At 42.4% G+C, this 22535-nt stretch overlaps 1 long non-coding RNA gene across 1 annotated transcript; it reads right to left on the bottom strand.

Moving 5' to 3' along the window:
* Window positions 1-19852: 19852 nt before the first annotated feature.
* LOC109891435 (uncharacterized) lies at window positions 19853-21821 on the bottom strand. The gene is made up of 2 exons (XR_002255527.2): window positions 21575-21821; window positions 19853-20461 (listed from the first exon to the last, which is right to left on the bottom strand). It is a non-coding gene; the product is annotated as an uncharacterized LOC109891435 (long non-coding RNA).
* Window positions 21822-22535: the final 714 nt, after the last annotated feature.

The raw sequence follows: 22535 nt of genomic DNA, 5'->3' as shown, positions 1-22535 counted from the left end.
GATGATTTCTGCATGTGTGGCTCCCAACGTGAAGCATAGAGGAGGAGGTGTGATGGTGTAATATGTCATAATATGGACTTTTTTGTTTTACCAAATAATTAATTTCAATGCATTCCAGGTGACTACCTCATGAAGCTGGCTGAGAGAATGCCAAGAGTGTGCAAAGCTGTCATCATGGCAAAGGCTGGCTACTTTGAAGAAATATAAATATAAAATATATTTTGATTTGTTTAACACTTTTTTTGTTACTACATGATTCTTGATGTCTTCACTATTATTCTACAATGTAGAAAATAGTGAAAATAAAGAAAAACCCTGGAATGAGTAGATGTGTCCAAATTTTGACTGGTACTGTATATTCTATTTGTGCTGATGAGTTTTCAAAAGCTGGTGTGTCAGTACAATAACATATCAGATGTATGTAATGCGGTGGTAGAATGGGCCAGGAGGACACACAGATATGTAAATCCCATTGATAAGTTGGTTAGACCTACAATTTATGAAGGCTTTAGACAGCATTTATAAAATCTTCATAAACACTACATAAATAATTTATACCATACTGCATAACCCTTTTGTCATTCTTTATATAGCTTGACAACATTTTGGAAAACAGTAAATGCACTGAAGCACACTAATTGCTCTTCTTCCCTGCCTGAGCAAGTTCTTTCTGACTCTGGCATCATAACTGAGAAGAATGGGATAAGAGATGATTCATCATTTATCTAGGCAGGCTTTTTATTTGAGAGAAACGGTGGAGTAGTTGACCCTGGTCAGTCAATCGACTGCTCTTGCCTTTACCAGCCTCTAGCTGACTCGACAGTTATCCGGTCAACTTCTAGTGAATGTTTAATTTTTTGTTTGTTTAATTTCAACAATTTACTATCTGTGATGTGTTAGATGCCTTGCTTAAGATTGATGATTATTAATTCCACTGGGGCTGATGTGCTTGATCCATTTTTGCAGCAGCTCTCTGCCCCCCTGATTGCTGAATCATTAACCCATATTTTTTACCTAATGATTATATCTGGTACTATACCCAAGGTTTGGAAGGCAGCCCATGTACTCCCCCTTCACAAAGGTGGTGACCCTTGTGACCTAAATCATTCTCGCCCTATTTCTAAACTTTCTTGCCTTGCTAAAATATTAGAATCATTGTTTAATTTTCAGCTAAGATCTTTGTTATGTTTTAAATGCATTCTAAATATACATAATTCAGTTTTTAGAACAGGTCATAGCACTATCTCTGCTGCATCCTTAGGTATACATGATGTGGTTATCTGTATGGATAGAGGGCAACATTATGCTGCCCTCTTCACTGACCTGTCAAAGGCGTTCCATACTGTTGATCACTCTTTGCGAATTCAGAAGCTTCCTCCATTGGCAAAGACCAGGTTGCATGTAACTGGTTTAAAAATGACTTGGCAGCTAGAACTCAATGTGTATCTACTGATGCTGTTAAGTCAGGTCTCCTGGATATTACGAAAGGTGTCCCGCACGAGTCCTGTACGTTTTACTGTTTACATGAACAATATCAAATTGTACGTAAAAAAATGGAACCTGCACTTATGCCGATTATATTGTCAATCTGAACTAAAAAAATTTATTGACCTGAAATTAGTTTTGAATGCAGGTAAAACTAAGTACATGTTGTTCTCTAAAGCACATACAAATAACTGATGATTTAAGCATAATGTTCTTTGGATGGTGTCCATATTGATTGTGTCCCTGCTTACAAATATCTGGGCATCTGGATAGATGAAAATCTTTCTTTTGAAAAGCATATTTATGAGTTTGTCTATAAGCTGAGAATACAAATGGGTTTCTAAAGAAATAGGTCATACCTCTCGTTAAATAGTAGAAAGCAGATTATTCAGTCGATGTTCTTGTCGGTCCTAGACTATGGCGACATCATCTATATGAACGCAGCTGCGACTTCATTAAAGCGATTAAAGGGCAACAATTTTAGTACTCATCACTGCATTCTCTACCAGAAAGTTGGTTGGCCCTCTTTGATGTCACGTACAGTATGTTGATACATTACTATGTTTTCATTTATAAAGCCTTGTTGAGGACCTTATTACTGATGAATGTGATGTTCTGGTGCCTCTAGGGGTCATTCAGACAGCTGGTTGAGGAACTTATTACTGATGAATGTGATGTTCTGGTGCCTCTAGGGGTAATTCAGACAGCTGGTTGAGGACCTTATTACTGATGAATGTGATGTTCTGGTGCCTCTAGGGTCATTCAGACAGCTGGTTGAGGACCTTATTACTGATGAATGTGATGTTCTGGTGCCTCTAGGGGTCATTCAGACAGCTGATTGAGGACTTTATTACTGATGAATGTGATGTTCTGGTGCCTCTAGGGGTCATTCAGACAGCTGATTGAGGACCGTAGTATTACTGATGAATGTGATGTTCTGGTGCCTCTAGGTTCATTCAGACAGCTGATTGAGGACCTTATTACTGATGAATGTGATGTTTTGGTGCCTCTAGGGGTAATTCAGACAGCTGATTGAGGACCTTATTACTGATGAATGTGATGTTCTGGTGCCTCTTGGGTCATTCAGACAGCTGGTTGAGGACCTTATTACTGATGAATGTGATGTTCTGGTGCCTCTTGGGTAATTCAGACAGCTGATTGAGGACCTTATTACTGATGAATGTGATGTTCTGGTGCCTCTAGGGTAATTCAGACAGCTGATTGAGGACCTTATTACTGATGAATGTGATGTTCTGGTGCCTCTAGGGTCATTCAGACAGCTGGTTGAGGACCTTATTACTGATGAATGTGATGTTCTCGTGCCTCTAGGGTAATTCAGACAGCTGATTGAGGACCTTATTACTGATGAATGTGATGTTCTGGTGCCTCTTGGGTAATTCAGACAGCTGATTGAGGACCTTATTACTGATGAATGTGATGTTCTCGTGCCTCTAGGGTAATTCAGACAGCTGATTGAGGACCTTATTACTGATGAATGTGATGTTCTGGTGCCTCTAGGGTCATTCAGACAGCTGGTTGAGGACCTTATTACTGATGAATGTGATGTTCTGGTGCCTCTAGGGTCATTCAGACAACTGATTGAGGACCTTATTACTGATGAATGTGATGTTCTGGTGCCTCTAGGGTAATTCAGACAGCTGATTGAGGACCTTATTACTGATGAATGTGATGTTCTGGTGCCTGTAGGGTCATTCAGACAGCTGATTGAGGACCTTATTACTGATGAATGTGATGTTCTGGTGCCTCTTGGGTAATTCAGACAGCTGATTGAGGACCTTATTACTGATGAATGTGATGTTCTGGTGCCTCTAGGGTAATTCAGACAGCTGATTGAGGACCTTATTACTGATGAATGTGATGTTCTGGTGCCTCTAGGGTAATTCAGACAGCTGATTGAGGACCTTATTACTGATGAATGTGATGTTCTGGTCCCTCTAGGGTCATTCAGACAGCTGGTTGAGGACCTTATTACTGATGAATGTGATGTTCTCGTGCCTCTAGGGTAATTCAGACAGCTGATTGAGGACCTTATTACTGATGAATGTGATGTTCTGGTGCCTCTTGGGTAATTCAGACAGCTGATTGAGGACCTTATTACTGATGAATGTGATGTTCTGGTGCCTCTTGGGTAATTCAGACAGCTGATTGAGGACCTTATTACTGATGAATGTGATGTTCTGGTGCCTATTGGGTCATTCAGACAGCTGATTGAGGACCTTATTACTGATGAATGTGATGTTCTGGTGCCTCTAGGGTAATTCAGACAGCTGATTGAGGACCTTATTACTGATGAATGTGATGTTCTGGTGCCTCTTGGGTAATTCAGACAGCTGATTGAGGACCTTATTACTGATGAATGTGATGTTCTGGTCCCTCTAGGGTCATTCAGACAGCTGATTGAGGACCTTATTACTGATGAATGTGATGTTCTGGTGCCTCTAGGGTAATTCAGACAGCTGATTGAGGACCTTATTACTGATGAATGTGATGTTCTGGTGCCTCTAGGGTAATTCAGACAGCTGATTGAGGACCTTATTACTGATGAATGTGATGTTCTGGTGCCTCTTGGGTAATTCAGACAGCTGATTGAGGACCTTATTACTGATGAATGTGATGTTCTGGTCCCTCTAGGGTCATTCAGACAGCTGATTGAGGACCTTATTACTGATGAATGTGATGTTCTGGTGCCTCTAGGGTAATTCAGACAGCTGATTGAGGACCTTATTACTGATGAATGTGATGTTCTGGTGCCTCTTGGGTAATTCAGACAGCTGATTGAGGACCTTATTACTGATGAATGTGATGTTCTGGTCCCTCTAGGGTCATTCAGACAGCTGATTGAGGACCTTATTACTGATGAATGTGATGTTCTGGTGCCTCTAGGGTAATTCAGACAGCTGATTGAGGACCTTATTACTGATGAATGTGATGTTCTGGTCCCTCTAGGGTAATTCAGACAGCTGGTTGAGGACCTTATTACTGATGAATGTGATGTTCTGGTCCCTCTAGGGTCATTCAGACAGCTGATTGAGGACCTTATTACTGATTTTTCTTTCTGTTTGCATTTTGTATTTATATTGATGTGTGTAAATAAAGGTGAAATAAATAAATTAAATGACATGTATTATGAATGTTTTCAGAAACAGATAGGCCTTTATAAAAACCTATGACAAGCATAAGATAACATATGACAAGAATATAAGCATAAAATAAGCACAGTCTTCATGACAAATTTCATGATGGTTTGATACAGCTTAAAAAGTTGTTGTTTGTTTAAAGTGTGAACCATAACTCATAGCATAACGCTTATCCTTTATTGGTATCCCAATGACTATTATAAAGGTTCAATACAACCCTTGATCCAACTATATCCCCTCTTTCACCTAGTTCCCCTGCCTTAATTAATTAAACCCACTCCTGAATTTTACAATACCTGTTTCCTGTAAGTATGAATATTGTGTATTCAATGGACATTGGGTCATTATCTGAAAATATTGTAAATAAAGAGTAATTTCATATGAAGGAGCTTTCCAGTTGTCGTACTTCTCTTTTATTGTACTGACTCTGCTGGTGGAACTCTCTGTTGGAACTCTGAAAAGCCTATTTGCTATGCCAATGCTCCCACCAAGTGGCAAGGTCATCTTAAGACAGTCTGCGTCACTAAAGATTAAAAGAAAGAGGGCTCACGCTGCCAAATACCACTACATCGATTGGAATGCTACACAAAAAAAACTATGTATTTTACACAACTGTCATTACCTCACTCTCCATCCAAGGTGCATGAATAGAGGAGCAAGCTGCAGAAATGAACTTATTCAGACTCTTTGACTTAGAAGACAATGGAAGTAGATATCAGAAATGCTTTTTCATTTGTATTGAAGCTGGAATCCTTAGTTGCTACAATCATTTTTGGACTTACATTTATAAATGCCTCATGAGCTTAGTTCAACTGTCGTACCCCATCAAAACCCCAAATTAAAGCTTGTTCTACTCCAATGTTTGTAAACAATGTAAATGTAAACAAACACTGTATAGCCTCAACACACGGTTAAAACGATATCATGGATGCTCGGTCCTTGCATCCATAGCTTTGTCTATGAATTTGAGAGTGGTTACATTTCTCCAGGCCCATCCCTCAGGTTTTTATAAAACAAACAGAGGTGGGGTGACACTTTGTTATTGTTTCAATTAAGGATTGTAGCTTTAAAACCAACTTGTTTCGGCATGTTACCTTCAGGTTTTTTTAGCTGTGGTTGCTAGAAATATGATATTGTGAACGGTTATTCTGTCACGAACCCCGCTTCCTGAGTCTGTGTTTGCCTGTGTTTCTGTCCTGGAGTGTGTTTCCGGTGTCCTGGAACGCACCCTGTCTGGTTGCCGGGCAGATTAGCTTGTTGGGAGATCGATGTTCACCCGCACCTGTATCCCATCAGTAATCTGCACACTTGTCCTGATCATCACCTCTCCCCTTCAAAAGCTCTGACCTGACATCCATTCCCTCTCGGATCGTTAGCCATGAACAGTATGTTGTGCCATAGTATCAGCCTCAAGTTGGATAGAATTTGTTTTGTTGTTTTGTACGTCTTGCTTGCCTTCAACTTACCTCCGTTTGTTCTGTCTTCAGTTACTCACCCGGATCATTTACCCCATTCCCGCCTGGTCATCGGAGGATTCCGCTTCCCCATTGGATCCACCTATTTACTCCCATCAACTCACCACCGCTGCCCGCTACGCCACCTGGATGTATCTACCCACTCACATTCACTTGTAAATAAATACTCACCTTCTTCCTACTCTCCTTGTCCTGGTCTGCTTCTGGGTTCGATTTTGAAGAAACGTGACATATTCCTCTCCTGGCCTTTGCAAAACATTGAGGGGATAAAATTGATTAAGAAGATACAGTACATAGCCAACCTGAAGGAACGGAAAGCAATAATGATAGTCATCAACAAATCAGTGCTGCCCTAGAGTTTTTCACAAGTGATCATCATCATCACTAATACCATCATCATCATCACCATCAACATTAATATCATCATCATCATCATGTCTTAATAATTAGTCTCTTCCCTCTCTTCTGTTCATTGTTTTGATTGCAATTTGATTGGGAGTATTGTTAAATTCACCCAGACTAATTGAGTCAAAACGTACAAAACGTAAACCTTTTAGAACAGTTACAGTAGCTGTTGGCTTTTCCCATAGGAAAACATGTCACTTTTAGCCACCTTGCTACCACGAGCCACATGTGCAAAGTTATATTTCCGGGAACAAATAGTGCATCAACCAATGAAAGACGTAGACGGTAGAGGGCCCCAACCAATCAAAGTTCTTAATATACAGTGCCTTGCGAAAGTATTCGGCCCCCTTGAACTTTGCGACCTTTTGCCACATTTCAGGCTTCAAACATAAAGATATAAAACTGTATTTTTTTGTGAAGAATCAACAACAAGTGGGACACAATCATGAAGTGGAACGACATTTATTGGATATTTCAAACTTTTTTAACAAATCAAAAACTGAAAAATTGGGCGTGCAAAATTATTCAGCCCCTTTACTTAAGTCCTCATCCTCCACATACAACACCTTTTCTGCCAGTCACATTCTGTTAAAGGTCCACAAAGCACACACATCCCTGGGTCACTTGTCTTTTCAGTTAGCTGCGACTGGAATGAGCTGCAACAAACACTCAAACTGGACAGTTTTATCTCAATCTCTTCATTCAAAGACTCAATCATGGACACTCTTACTGACAGTTGTGGCTGTGTTGCGTTTGTGCCCAACAATGTTTGTACCATGTTTTGTGCTGCTACCATGTTGCGCTGCTGCCATGTTGTGTTGCTACCATGCTGTGTTGTCATGTGTTGCTGCCATGCAATGTTGTTGTCTTAGGTCTCTCTTTACGTAGTGTTGGGTTGTCTCTCTTGTCGTGATGTGTGTTTTGTCCTATATTTTAAATATTAAAAACAAATAATCCCAGCCCCTGTCCTCGCACGACGTCTTTTGCCTTTTGCCTTTTGCCTTTTTCCTTTTTGTAAATAAGAATTTGTTCTTAACTGACTTGCCTAGTTAAATAAAGGTTAAATAAAGGTTAAATAAAAATTTCAAAATTACTTCAATATGCTCAAAGGGATATTCAATGTCTGTAATTTTTTTTTTTACTCATTTCAAATCAAATCAAATTTTATTGGTCACATACACATGGTTAGCAGATGTTATTGCGAGTGTAGCGAAATGCTTGTGCTTCTAGTTCCGACAGTGCAGTATTATCTAATAGTAATCAAACAATTCCACAACAACTACCTAATACACACAAATATAAAGGGATGGAATAAGAATATGTATGGATGAGCCATGCCCGAGCGGCATAAAAAAGATGCAATCGATGGTACAAAAAATACAGCATATACAAATTATATGAGTAATATAAGATATGTAAACATTATTATAGTGGTGTTATTAAAGTGATCCTTAAAGTGATTTCAATGATTTCAAGTCTGTATTTAGGCAGCAGCCTCTCTGTGTTAGTGATGGCTGTTTAACAGTCTGATGGCCTTCAGATAGAAATAGTTTTTCAGTCTCTCGGTCCCAGCTTTGATGCACCTGTACTGACCTCGCCTTCTGGATGGTAGCAGGGTGAACAGGCAGTGGCTCGGGTGGTTGTTGTCCTTGATGATCTTTTTGGCATTCCTGTGACATCGGGTGCTGTAGATGTCCTGGGGGGCAGGTAGTTTGCCCCCGGTGATGCGTTGTGTAGACGGCACCACCCTCTGGAGAGCCTTGTGGTTGTGGGCGGTGCAGTTGCCATACCAGGCGGTGATACAGCCCGACAGGATGCTCTCAACTGTGCATCTGTAAAAGATTGTGAGGGTGTTAGGTGACAAACCAAATTTTCTCAGCCTCCTGTTGCGACTTCTTCACCACGCTGTCTGTGTGGGTGGACCATTTCAGGTTGTCCGTGATGTGTACACCGAGGAACTTAAAACTGTCCACCTTCTCCACTGCTGTCCCATCGATGTGGCTAGGGGGGTGCTCCCTTTGCTGTTCCTTGAAGTCCACGATCATCTCCTTTGTTTTGTTGACGTTGAATGAGAGGTTGTTTTCCTGAGACCCCACTCTGAGTGACCTCCTCCTTGTAGGCTGTCTCTTTGTTGTTGGTAATCAAGCCCCCTACTGTTATGTTGTCTGCAAACTTGATGATTGAGTTGGAGGTGTGCATGGCCACGCAGTCATAGGTGAACAGGGAGTACAGGGGAGGGCTGAGCATGCACTCTTGTGGGGCCCCAGTGTTGAGGATCAGCGATGTGGAGATGTAGCGGGGTGAACTTCACCACCTGGGCGCGGCCCGTCAGGAAGTCCAGGACACAATTGCACAGGGTGTGTTTGAGACCAAGGTCCTCAAGCTTAATGATGAGCTTAATGATGAGCTAATGATGAGCTAGGCTACTCTGGTGTTGAATGCTGAACTCCATTCATACATAGGTATTCCTCTTGCAAAAATGGGATAGGGCAGTTTGCAGTGTGATGGCGATTGCATCGTCTGTGGACCTATTGAGGCGGTATGCAAATTTAAGTGGGTCTAGGGTGGCAGGTAAGGTGGAGGTGATATGATCCTTGACTTGTCTCTCAAAGCACTTCATGATGACAGAAGTGAGTGCTACGGGGCGATAGTCATTTAGTTCAGTTACCTTTGCCTTCTTGGGTACAGGAACAAAGGTGGCCATCTTGAAGAATGTTTGGACAGCAATAGAGATCGAACATGAACGTAAACACATAAGCCAGCTGTTCTGCGCATGCTCTGAGGAAGCGGATGCCGTCTGGGCAGGCAGCCTTGCGAGGGTTCACCCGTTTAAATGTCTTACTCATGTTGGCCACGGAGAAGGCGAGAGAGGGCCCACATGGAGCCAGTGGGTTTGTCGATGAATATGTAGTGAGGGCCAACCAATGAGAGCATATAGGTCGCAGTGGTGAGTAGTATATGGGGCTTTGCTAACAAAACAGATTGCACTGTGATAGACTACATCCAGTTTGCTGAGTATAGTGTTGGAGGCTATTTTGTAAATGACATCGCTGAAGTCAAGGATCGGTATGATAGTCAGTTTTACGAGGGTATGTTTGGCAGCATGAGTGAAGGAGGCTTTGTTGCGAAATAGGAAGCCGATTCTAGATATCATTTTGGATTGGAGATGCTTAATGTGAGTCTGGATGGAGAGTTTACAGTCTAACCAGACACCTAGGTATTCGTAGTTGTCCACATATTCTAAGTCAGAACAGTCCAGAGTAGTGATGCTAGACGGGCAGGCAGGTGCGGGCAGCAATCGCTGGAAGAGCATGCACTTAGTTTTAAAAGCATTTAAAAGCAGTTGGATGCCACGGAAGGAGAGTTGTATGGCACTGACACTCGTTTGGAGGTTTGTTAGCACAGTGTCCAAAGAAGGGCCAGATGTATACAGAATGGTGTTGTCTGCATAGAATGCTTACTGAAATGATCGATTATCGTAGATTTATCGGTGTTGACTGTGTTTTCTAGCCTCAGTGCAGTGGGCAGCTGGGAGGAGGTGCTCTTATTCTCCATGGACTTTACAGTGTCCCAAAACTTTTTGGAATTAGTGCTACAGGATCAAATTTCTGTTTGAAAAAGATAGCCATAGCTTTCCTAACTGACTGAGTATATTGGTTCCTGACTTCCCCGAAAAGTTGCAAATCGTGGGGGCTATTTGATGCTAATGCAGAACGCCACAGAATGTTTTTGTGCTGGTGAAGGGCAGTCAAGTCTGGGGTGAACCAAGGGCTATATCTGTTTTTTTTTAATGGGGCATCCTTATTTAAGGGTGAGGAAAGCACTTTTAAAGAGCAACCAGGCATCCTCTACTGACGGGATGAGGTCAATATCTTTCCAGGATACCCGGGCCAGGTCGATTAGAAAGGCCTGCTCGCTGAAGTGTTTTAGGGAGCATTTGACAATGATGAGGGGTCCTCGTTTGACCGCAGACCCATTACGGATGCAGGCAATGAGGCAGTAATCGCTGAGATCCTGGTTGAAGACAGCAGAGGTGTATTTAGAGGGCAAGTTGGTCAGGATGATATCTATGAGGCCCATGGTTACGGATTTAGGGTTGTACCTGGTAGGTTCCTTGAAAATGTGTGTGAGATTGAGGGCATCTAGCTTAGATTGTAGGATGGCCGGGGTGTTAAGCATATCCCAGTTTAGGTCACCTAACAGTACAAACTCTGAAGATAGATGGGGAGCAATCAATTCACATATGGTGTCCAGGGCACAGCTGGGGGCTGAAGGGGGTCTATAACAAACAGCAATGGTGAGAGACTTGTTTCTGGAAAGGTGGATTTTTAAAAGTAGAAGGTCAAATTGTTTGGGCACAGACCTGGATAGTATGACAGAACTCTGCAGTAGATTGCAACTCCACCCCCTTTGGCAGTTCTATCTTGTCGGAAAATGTTATAGATAGGGATGCAAATTTCGGGATTTTTGGTGGCCTTCCTAAGCCAGAATTCAGACACGGCTAGGACATCTGGGTTGGCGGAGTGTGCTAAAGCAGTGAATAAAACAAACTTAGCAAAGAGGCTTCTAATGTTGACATGCATGAAACCAATTATTTTACGGTAACAGAAGTCAACAAATGAGAGGGCCTGGAGAATGGGACTGGTGCTGAGGACGGCAGGGCCTGGGTTTACCTCTATATCAGTAGAGGAACAAAGGAGGAGTAGGATAAGGACACGGCTAAAGGCTATAAGAACTGGTCGTCTAGTGCGTTTGGAACAGAGCGTAAAAGGAGCAGGTTTCTGGGCGCGGAATAATAGATTCAAGGCATAATGTACAGACAAGGGTATGGTAGAATGTGAGTACAGTGGAAGTAAACCTAGGCATTGAGTGACGATGAGAGAGGTTTTGTCTCTAGAGGCACCATTTAAGCCAGATGAGGTCACGACATGTGTGGGAGGTGGAACAAAAGGGCTAGCTAAGACATATTGAACAGGGCTGGAGGCTCTACTGTGAAATAAGACAATAATCACTAACCAAAACAGCAATAGACAAGGCATATTGACTTAGGGAGAGGCGTGTGTAGCCGAGTGATCATAGGGTCCAGTGAGTCGCTAGGCGAGCTGGAGACACGGAGATTCAGACAGCTAGCGGGCCGGGGCTGGCAGAATAGCAGATGGGCCTCCGGGGAGTTTCAAGTACCTACACACACACACAACTATATATAGTGTACATTCTCGTGAGTTTTTACCTCTCGTGTTTTTATTTGTTATATTTCTGACCTAGTTTTCACTGCATTGTTGAGGAAGAGCTAAGACATCTGCTGTATCATATGCGCATGACAAATATACAGTGATTTGATTTGACACTCAAATATACATGTACACACACACACAAACGTTTCTGCAGCAGCTCAGTTTGTCCACTGGGAGGAGATAGTGTCCTCTGGAGGAGACCAGGCTTCCGTGATAAACACTTCAGTGTGAGGTGTGTGTGTGTGTGTGTGTATGTGTGTGTGTGTGTGTGTGTGTGTGTGTGTGTGTGTGTGTGTGTGTGTGTGTGTGTGTGTGTGTGTGTGTGTGTGTGTGTGTGTGTGTGTGTGTGTGTGTGTGTGTGTGTGTGTGTGTGTGTGTGTGTGTGTGTGTATAAAAAAGAACAATCACAAATATAGTTGATAAGAATGTATTGTATATATTGTAAATACAGTCCACTTATTAAGTACAATACATGAAGCTGTTTTCATTAGGAGTGTAAAAGTAACCAAGCACATATATGTCCCTGAAGCCTTGTCTGTAGGCTGTAGGAGAACTAAACAGGTGGAATGAATACATCTCCAAAGCAGTGGACCTCTGAGCTCTGGGGGGGGGGGGGGGGGGGTGTTTCACCAGAGGTTGAACTCCAACTTGCTGCCAAAGAGAGAAAGACCCACATTTCCATCCTTGACAGAGACACCTGTACCCAGAACTTGTACAGTGACCCCATCCTTGCCTACTTCAAAGCCTGTATCAACTGCCTGACGCACTGTCCACTTCACCGGACCAAAGGATGCAGAGGCACTTATGACCTCAGCCTTGAGCATTACTTTTGCTCCATGGTTGTTGCCTGAAAAGCACCACTGGCACTGGGAAAGCTGCCCTCCACCTTCCACACGCCCATGTCTAGTTCAGCTTTTCCTAATGCGTAGTCAATGTTCCCACTATATCCTTTTCCTAATGCGTAGTCAATGTTCCCACTATATCCTTTTCCTAATGCGTAGTCAATGTTCCCACTATATCCTTTTCCTAATTTGTAGTCAATGTTCCCACTATATCCTTTTTCCATCGATTCCCCAGTACCAGCTTTGATGTTGGGCAACTCAGCCTTCGCCCTTAACACGCTGCGCTCATATTCACCCTTATACAATCCTGCCTCCCCTCGCCACTTTGTCTTTCCACCGTTGAGGTCTGTTTGTGCATTGTTGAGCAGCGTATCAGCAGATGAGTTTAGAGGTCGGTCCATGTTCTCATTCATCTCTTTGAATCCCCAGGGCCCAGTTACCCGTTCAAAGCAATCTTCAACGGCAGATAAAGCTTCAATGGCTGCGTTTTACCGTGTTGTTAGTACAAGATGGAGAGAGAGGAGGATTAATAGAGATAAATTATGGACTGACAGTCTATGAGATCAACATTGTTTGTTTATAAATACTCAGCAAAATAAAAGCAAATAACAACTTTATATTTCAGTGAAGGTTACAATGGGTAAGGCTAAGCTCATGAGGCAACATGTTTTATTCTTCAAGAGTCAGTGCGTATAGATCATTAATTGAACAACAGGAAGTCTTTAAATGTTGCTATAATTTGAAGGTGCATTTTTCCTCGTGTGGGTTCATGAGCCTACCGTATGTACTGTACCTTCTTTGTCCGACATCTCTCAGGTAACAGGTGTGCCTGTCAGGAGAGAGGAGTCATTATTAACTGCCCAACAGAGTAGAACAGCACAGACAGAGCACTAGAAGGTCTCCTGGAAAAAAACGAATGTAAAAAAGTAATGAAGTAAAAATTTCGCTGAAGTGATACAGTTTACAATAATTAACCAGAGCAAACCAGAAATGTATCTATTATTTTTTTCTAATTTTACATGATGACAATCAGTCCATTTTCAGTGATGGAGTAAAAGTAAAAATACCTTAATAGAAAATGAATCAAGTAAAAGTGAAAGTCACCCAGTAAAATACTACTTGAGTAAAAGTCTAAAAATATCTGGTTTTAAATGTACGTACGTTCAGTGGTGGTAAAAGTACTCAAATGTCATACTTGAGTAAAAGTAAAAATACCTTAATAGAAAATGACTCAAGTAAAAGTGAAAGTCACCCAGTAAAATACTACTTGAGTAAAAGTCTAAAAGTATCTGGTTTTAAATGTACGTACATTCAGTGGTGGGAAAAGTACTCAATTGTCATACTTGAGTAAAAGTAACAAGTAAATGCTATTCAGCAAATTGCTCATATTGAGTAAAAGTAAAAATACCTTAATAGAAAATGACTCAAGTAAAAGTGAAAGTCACCCAGTAAAATACTACTTGAGTAAAAGTCTAAAAGTATCTGGTTTTAAATGTACGTACATTCAGTGGTGGGAAAAGTACTCAATTGTCATACTTGAGTAAAAGTAACAAGTAAATGCTATTCAGCAAATTGCTCATATTAACCAAACTAGACAGCACAATTTTGTTGTTCAAATTGATTTTCAGACAGACAGGGACACACTCTATTTCAAGAATATGTGAACTTAATTTCATGTCGGTCCTTCCCTTTTTAGGGCGGCAGGTAACCTAGCGGTTAGAGCGTTGGGCCAGTTACTGAAAGGTAGCTACAGATGTAGAATCTTAATTGAAATCTAGATGAGCTTCGTGACTTATTTGAATTCAGTTAAAACTTGAATTACCACGCGGTTATATTCACAGAATTGCACTTTTTATGCAGGCTAATTTTGGCCAGCTAATAGCCTAACTTCCGATTGAGCAACATTATGGACTAAATGTTAAAATCCTGTTGGCTCAGGATTACTTTTCTGCAACAATACTGGTCAAATTAAGATTCTACATCTGTAGTTCAAATCCCGAGCCGACAAAGTGAAAAATCTGCCTTTAGGAAAGGCACTTAACCCAAATTGTTCCAGTGTCGCCATTGATAATGGCAGACCCTGGTCGTGACCCCTCTCTACGAGAGTGTCTCAGAGGGAGTTGGAATATACAAACAACCCTGGCCGTAACCCCTCTCTACGAGAGTGTCTCAGAGGGAGTTGGGATATACAAAAAACCCTGGCCGTGACCCCTCTCTACGAGAGTGTCTCAGAGGGAGTTGGGATATACAAAAAACCCTGGCCGTGACCCCTCTCTACGAGAGTGTCTCAGAGGGAGTTGGGATATACAAAGAACCCTGGCCGTGACCCCTCTCTACGAGAGTGTCTCAGAGGGAGTTGGGATATACAAAATTCCCTGGCCTTGACCCCTCTCTACGAGAGTGTCTCAGAGGGAGTTGGGATATACAAAAAAGCCTGGCCATGACCCCTCTCTACGAGAGTGTCTCAGAGGGAGTTGGGATATACAAAAAACCCTGGCCGTGACCCCTCTCTACAAGAGTGTCTCAGAGGGAGTTGGGATATACAAAAAAACCTGCCGATGACCCCTCTCTACGAGAATGTCTCAGAGGGAGTTGGGATATACAAAAAACCCTGGCCGTGACCCCTCTCTACGAGAATGTCTCAGAGGGAATTGGGATATACAAAAAACACATTTCCAATCCACACAAGTGTATTAAAGGAGAGGGGGAATGACCTATAGCTTTTGTAGATATAGCTTTCCATGGGATTAAAGGAGAGGGGGAATGACCTATAGCTTTTGTAGATATAGCTTTCCGTGGGATTAAAGGAGAGGGGGAATGACCTATAGCTTTTGTAGATATAGCTTTCCATGGGATTAAAGGAGAGGGGGAATGACCTATAGCTTTTGTACATATAGCTTTCCATGGGATTAAAGGAGAGGGGGAATGACCTATAGCGGAAAGGCTTTCTTAGCCTATGACCTATTTGGCACAGGAACAGCTGGTAGTTATGTGTAGCCGAATTAAGAAGCTAAGTATTAGGACATTCACTAGCTAAATATTAGGGCTATACTCTAAATATGTTCCTGTCAAGGTGCAAGAAAAAAAGAAGTTAAAAGATGATGAAATTGAAGATCCTCCAGGTTGTGCTCTGTGGTACCCTGGCACGCAAAGCACCACTATTGATTAGGCATACATTTTTAAACAAGACCATTATTAAACCTGGGCTACAACAACACAGTGCAATGATGCATTTCTTATTGTTATCAAGTGAGTACACAATTACTGTCCATGGGCTGTAAACTGCAGTGATGTAGGCTAATTAGAATAACCGCTCAAACTTCTTGTTTTGCTTCATGACAAAATAACTGCATAGGCCTTGAGCCTAAGCCTGATTATGCAACCATTTGGATCCGTTTGGGTCTATTATTGACAGTTTAGAAGGTCCAGAAAGGTACATTAACAGGCCACTGGTATGGTGTATTTTGTCAGGATGTAGCCCAGTGTTAAAATAGGTTCATGATAGGAAAATATGAGATTCTATTTTCCAACGCCCAACCAGTTCTTAATGCTTTAACCTATTTTACATTCAGCAAGCAAGAGCAAGTCTCTCCTCCAACAGGCCATTAGTAGGATAAAGAAAATAAGTCAAAATAAGTGTTACGTTTTTATAGTCTGGCTTTTCCTGGGACTCCACAAGATTTATGAAGAGTAATGACGCAACAGAGCAATGAAGACAGAGAGGCTCGAGATGTAACCTATAGCCTAAGTTAAAAGCCTATGCATATAAACCCATAATTCATCAACTCAGTGTTAGGCTTAATAATGCAGTAAAGATATACAGTCACTTTGCACAGAGAAAGAAAAGTTATCAGATAAGGAAATCATAGGTAGCCTATACTATGAATTCCCAGAGTGCCTCCCTCCCAGTCCCCAGGTATGCAGCTTGAAAAGCAACCCTATTGTTTCAGTTTTTTAGCTACAAGAAATGTATCCTACCTAAGCTACAACAACACAATGTAATGAAGAATGGTATTATGATTGGGCAACCATTTTGATCAGTTATGGTTTTTTTTCTCTGCAGTTTAGCCTACAATGTGAGGCTAGAGGTCTTCACGGTTCCACCTGTACCCGAATACTTGAGACTTGAGACGGATCTGGTACTCAATACCCTAGACCCAATCCGGGACCTGGTCTGGATCCAGAATTCAAAATAATGTCATGGGTCTGGGTCAGATCTGATATGGTAGCCATGGTTCTCGGGTATTTGTGATTTTTACTGACTTGTCTGAAAGAGCCTGCACAGGACTGCTGTGGTACATAGAGAGACATTGTATAATTTACACTGCTGCTCTTTTTTGCTTTTCATGTGAGTGGAGTGTGGCAGATGTATCTTGTTGTTGGCCAATCATAAGTCATCAAAGCGGCAATAGGCTACAGTCACAGAGCCTCGCTCCATGTATTGCAAAAGTTAAGAGATATCTAATCAATGAAATATGGAATTAAAATGACAGATTTAAACGTTAAAGGTGAAGGATAGGCTAGAACGACCAAGAGCCAACAGGTAGGCAGGCTGCTACATCATATTATGAGTTGTTATGATCTCTCTATCTGTAAGATGAGAAAGCCATGCACTGCAGTCTTAGTTAGCCTAGCTAGCTAATGTCAGCTATCTTAACTAGCTTATCCCGGTTTTATGCAGTCCAAGGCAGGTACAACATATTTATATTTGATGATGAATAACCTATCTATGGCAGCTATTAGTCTACTATAGCAGAGGCCGGGTTTGGTTGGTTGCTGTCTCTTATCTCTCCCTCTCTCCTCCCCATGTCACTCGCCAACCTGGTCTCAGAGCATTTTGTATTTTTCTGTACGTAATTACAAAACACTCCCATTTAGTATAATATGTTATATTTTGTATGGTATGTATTACGAATTTAGGGTTAAGGTTAAGTATATGAGTTGGATTAAAGAGTTAAGGTTAGGGTTAGGGGAAGGGTTAGCTAAAAGGGTTAAGGTTAGGGTTAGGGGAAGAGTTAGCTAACATGCTAACATGCTGACTTGACCCAGCATGTTGATTTTGTCCATCCATACCAGACGAGATCATGTAAAAACTATCAAAACTAACTCTGAACAAACTATATAATTTTGGGGACAAGTCAAAACACATGAAACATTCATGGACATTTAGCTAGCTAGCTTGCAGTTGCTAGCTAATTTGGGACATAAACATTGAGTTGTTATTTTACCTGAAATCCACAAGGTCCTTTTTTTCTGGATCTTTGTAGAATTTTGACCCATTTTGAATCAACACAAAATCGTATGTTCTCTACTCCAACAATGAATTCACAGATAAAAGAGGAAACCTAGTTAGTTTCTACTGATCTCTGCTTCTTCTTCTTCTTCTTCTTCTTCTGTGGACTGTATATGGCGGTTGGCGACAAACTTTAAGGTGCCTTACCATCCCCCACTGGACTGGAATGTGGACCACAGTTCATCTTTCAATCACCCACGTGGGTATATGCAGATGCTCATTGATGCACGCGAGCAGTTCAGTTTAGAAATTATTGAAATTATTGTGTACATTTATTTTGCAACGATCGCACACGCAATGCCGGCAGTGTGGTCAGCATGTAAGTAGTTGCAGAGAAGCTAAAAAAAAAGTCGTAAGTTGCTAATTAGCAAAAAATGTCTGTGATGAGATTTGAACTCACAACCTTTGTGTTGCTAGACTTTCACGTCAAACCCTACCCATCCACCCCGACCAACCACCCTACTTTCATTTTGGCTTTAAGTAACCATCTGTCTTATGTAACCATACCAAATGTAACATATCATACATACTAATTAATGTGTTCCGGATTTCCATTTACTATGTCAAATCAAATCAGATTTTAGAATAGAATACAGTATATACATATGAGATGAGTAATGCGACGTCTAGTCTATGAGAACAGGCAGCACTCGTTCACAGTCCAGGTCCATAACAGTTAGAAGTAGTGGGTGGGGAGGGGGGGATGCGATTTGCATAGTTATGGTCAGCTAATACAGGACAACTAAAGGCCCAGTGCACTACTTTTGTGAGAGAAAAATATTTATATTTTATTTATATTATATTTTTCAATCAGATTTTTCAGGGGGTGCTCCTGTACCCTCAGAACCCCTACTTCCTGTGGCTATGGTACGGCCCCTCTGTGTTTCTCTCACTCCTCTCCCGCTTTATCAGCTCTGGTTAATAAAGTAGCTTAAAAAGGACTTTTCTGCTCTCTTCCCTCATATGGATCGGATCGGGTCTGGATCCACCAAGCCTATATGAACGGGTCCAGTTGTCCTTGGGTCTGTTTGAAACAGGTCTCTATATTAAACAAACTGTTTTATGCCTATCGGGACCGGGTGGGATAGCCCCAGTTCCTTTTTGGACCCGTGAAGACACATTAGCAGGCCAGTAATATGGTATATTTTGTCAGGATGTATAGGAATTATGGAATTGATTTAAAAAGCCAAGGATCATTTAGCTATTTGATTTTGAATGTTAAGACCCCTTGAAGGATACTTTAAAAAAAATGTATCGGATGAAAAAAAGTCTCCATATACTGTATTTGGGGACGCCTGTGTTCCCTTGTTAACCATGAATACACACCACTGGATCAATGATGTATATACAGTAAATCAATGTCTATGGCTGTGACATTATATTACTGTGTATCCTTACTCGCCCTCCCCTCTCAGTCCAGTCCAATCGCTCTCCTTCTCCTCTCACTCCCTTTTACCTCATCCTATCCCCTCCCTCCTTCTCTCTTCCTCCCCCCTCCTCCTATCCCCTCCCTCCTTCTCTCTTCCTCCCCCCTCCTCCTATCCCCTCCCACCTTCTCTCTTCCTCCCCCCTCCTCCTATCCCCTCCCTCCTTCTCTCTTCCTCCCCCCTCCTCCTATCCTCTCCCACCTTCTCTCTTCCTCCCCCCTCCTCCTATCCCCTCCCTCCTTCTCTCTTCCTCCCCCTCCTCCTATCCCCTCCCACCTTCTCTCTTCCTCCCCCCTCCCCCCTCCCTCCTTCTCTCTTCCTTCCCCCTCCTCCTATCCCCTCCCCCCTCCCCCTTCTCTCTTCCTCCCCCCTCCTCCTATCCCCTCCCTCCTTCTCTCTTCCTCCCCCCTCCTCCTATCCCCTCCCCCCTTCTCTCTTCCTCCCCCCTCCTCCTGTCCTCTTCCCCTCCCTCTTTCTCAATGCTCCCTCTCTTGAATGCTAAAAGACATCAGTAAAAGTAGGCCACACTCTTAATATGTAAAAACTCTTGATTTTATTATACATTTAGGTTCAACCATTTTGACCCCAACATCCTCCAACACGCAACATTGTCCATAGTGAAGTGATACCCTTCAGGTTGCCAGCTGTTCCAGAAACAGTGTACATTAGCGACTTCATGACAGAACACAGAGTTCATCCCCACCCTATTCCCTATAAAGTACATTATATAGGGAATATATAGGGAACTATAGTGTACATAGTGTACAATTTAGGACACAGTCAAAGTCTACATGACAGAACACTCCAGTTCATTTCCCACCAGGGACACAGTGGGTCTCGGCCCCAGCCTCAGCCCAGTCCCCAACACCTTTGCCTCCAGCCCTTCTGGACCAATCCCCACACCCGTGTCAAACGCCAGCCCCAACCTGGTCCTCCCCTCCCCTTCGCCTTGAGACAGCGTTAGAACCTGGGCTCTGGCCATCAACTTGACTCCGTCCCGATTGGATGCCTCGATGCTGGCGCCCACGCCGGGTCCCCTGACATGTGACCCCCCGCTGAGATGCTGGTGGAACAGCCCGATGTCCACCGACCCACCCAACTCTCTACTCCTCACCTCCACATAGGGAACGGACATTTCACAACTATAGAGAGAGAGAGAGAGAGAGAGAGAGAGAGAGAGAGAGAGAGAGAGAGAGAGAGAGAGGAGAGAGAGAGAGAGAGAGAGAGAGAGAGAGAGAGATGTTTCCCATGCCAATGAAGCCACTTAAATTGAAATTGAATTGAGAGAGAGAGAGCGAGAGAGAGAGAGAGAGAGAGAGAGAGATGCTGGCCATGCTGCTGTTCCAGTTTCAACTGACCTGAGCCCTAGGACCATGCCCCAGGACTACCTGACATGATGACTCCTTGCTGTCCCCAGTCTACCTGGCCATGCTGCTGCTCCAGTTTCAACTTCCACCTGACTGTGCTGCTGCTCTAGTTTCAACTGTTCTGCCTTATTATTATTCGACCATGCTGGTCATTTATGAACATTGAACATCTTGACCATGTTCTGTTATAATCTCCACCCGGCACAGCCAGAAGAGGACTGGCCACCCCACATAGCCTGGTTCCTCTCTAGGTTTCTTCCTAGGTATTGGCCTTTCTAGGGAGTTTTTCCTAGCCACTGTGCTTCTCCACCTGCATTGCTTGCTGTTTGGGGTTTTAGGCTGGGTTTCTGTACAGCACTTTGAGATATCAGCTGATGTACGAAGGGCTATATAAATAAATTTGATTTGATTTGATTTAGAGAGAGAGATGACTGATTAGGATGAACATCATTTAACCTTCTCTCTTATTATCATGCTGGAATTATGACAATTTTAATTTAAATTCTAGGTATTTTCAGTGTTCAGTTTGAAGTCAGTACGTTCTCTCATTCTGTGGTGAACAGCCAGAGTTATATAGAGTGGAATAGACTAACTTTAATCACCATAATCACGTTGACTTATCTTTATTAAATAAGATAAGATAAGATAAGCTGTTTTTATTGTCCAATTGTACACAACTTCCAACGGAAATTCGACTTCCGTTTATCTCAACCACTCAGACAGACACACATGCACAAACAGAGGTTAGAGCAGGGGACTGCCATACTATTGGGCTGAGTAGCGGTTGTTGTGGATACACAGTATAGACATCTGTGATTCTAGTAGAAATCAATAGAACACAGAAAAAAACGTAAATCAGTATTATAGTCCCTCAAATTGAGGACGCACCTGTGAGGAGTCTCCTGTAATATATCAGTCAGATGTTCTTCAGTAGCTCCTCAGGCTGTGGAAACACAGTGAAGCTTCTCTTCTACAGATCACTGAACATCAAGTCTTAATGTCAATCTGTCGACTAGAATGAACTGAATGAAGATCAAGACAGTTTATTCAGTCTTTATGTTTTTCCAGTCAGGAGAAATGTTGTGTTGCTTCTCAATACAGCATCTGACTTTATAAGGTGTTGAGGCAAGGAAGAGGGGCGTTGGGGTGTATGTGTGTGGGGGGAGTAGCTGATGCGGGATTCGGTTGATCCAATGTCTGGGTCTGTCTCTGTTTCTGCTTCTCTTCACTCTCAGCGGCTCTGTTCCTTCATTGGACGAGTCGAGTCAGCTGTCTGTTCCCGCCTATGAACTCCGCAGTCATTGGTCCAATTCAATTCAAAACAAAATCAGGAAATGAAACTTAACATTCTTCAGGTCTAAACAACAGCAAACAGACTTTCTCTTCTCTATCAGAGCATAGTTACAGTATTATGGAGATCCTTGTTCTAACTGTGTGTGTGTGTGTGTGTGTGTGTGTGTGTGTGTGTGTGTGTGTGTGTGTGTGTGTGTGTGTGTGTGTGTAGCATTTCCTAATGGATGTAGGGAGAGGGGTAGAGAGAGACACAGACAGGCAGGGAGGGAGGAAGGGAGGGCTCAGGGAGCCATTGACTTGAAGAAAACGGTTTACATCACAGTGAGAGATGGAGGGATGGGATGTAGGACAGAGCGAGAGAGGGATGGAGTACTAACACTAGGGTTGGGCGGTTTCCAGATTTTCATATCTTCATTATCGTCCTTCTCTTATCCAGGGATTTACATTTTAGTACACAAGGGGACTGAAAAATAACCATTGGGCATCTGTTACCAGAATGCTAACAAAATTAGCACAAGTAATAGCGAAGTTCCATGGAGGCTGCTTGCTAAATGTG

The sequence above is a fragment of the Oncorhynchus kisutch genome, linkage group LG5 (assembly GCF_002021735.2).
Source record: "Oncorhynchus kisutch isolate 150728-3 linkage group LG5, Okis_V2, whole genome shotgun sequence".
Taxonomy (NCBI): Eukaryota; Metazoa; Chordata; class Actinopteri; order Salmoniformes; family Salmonidae; genus Oncorhynchus; species Oncorhynchus kisutch.
This window is presented reverse-complemented; position numbering and strand designations above follow the sequence as displayed.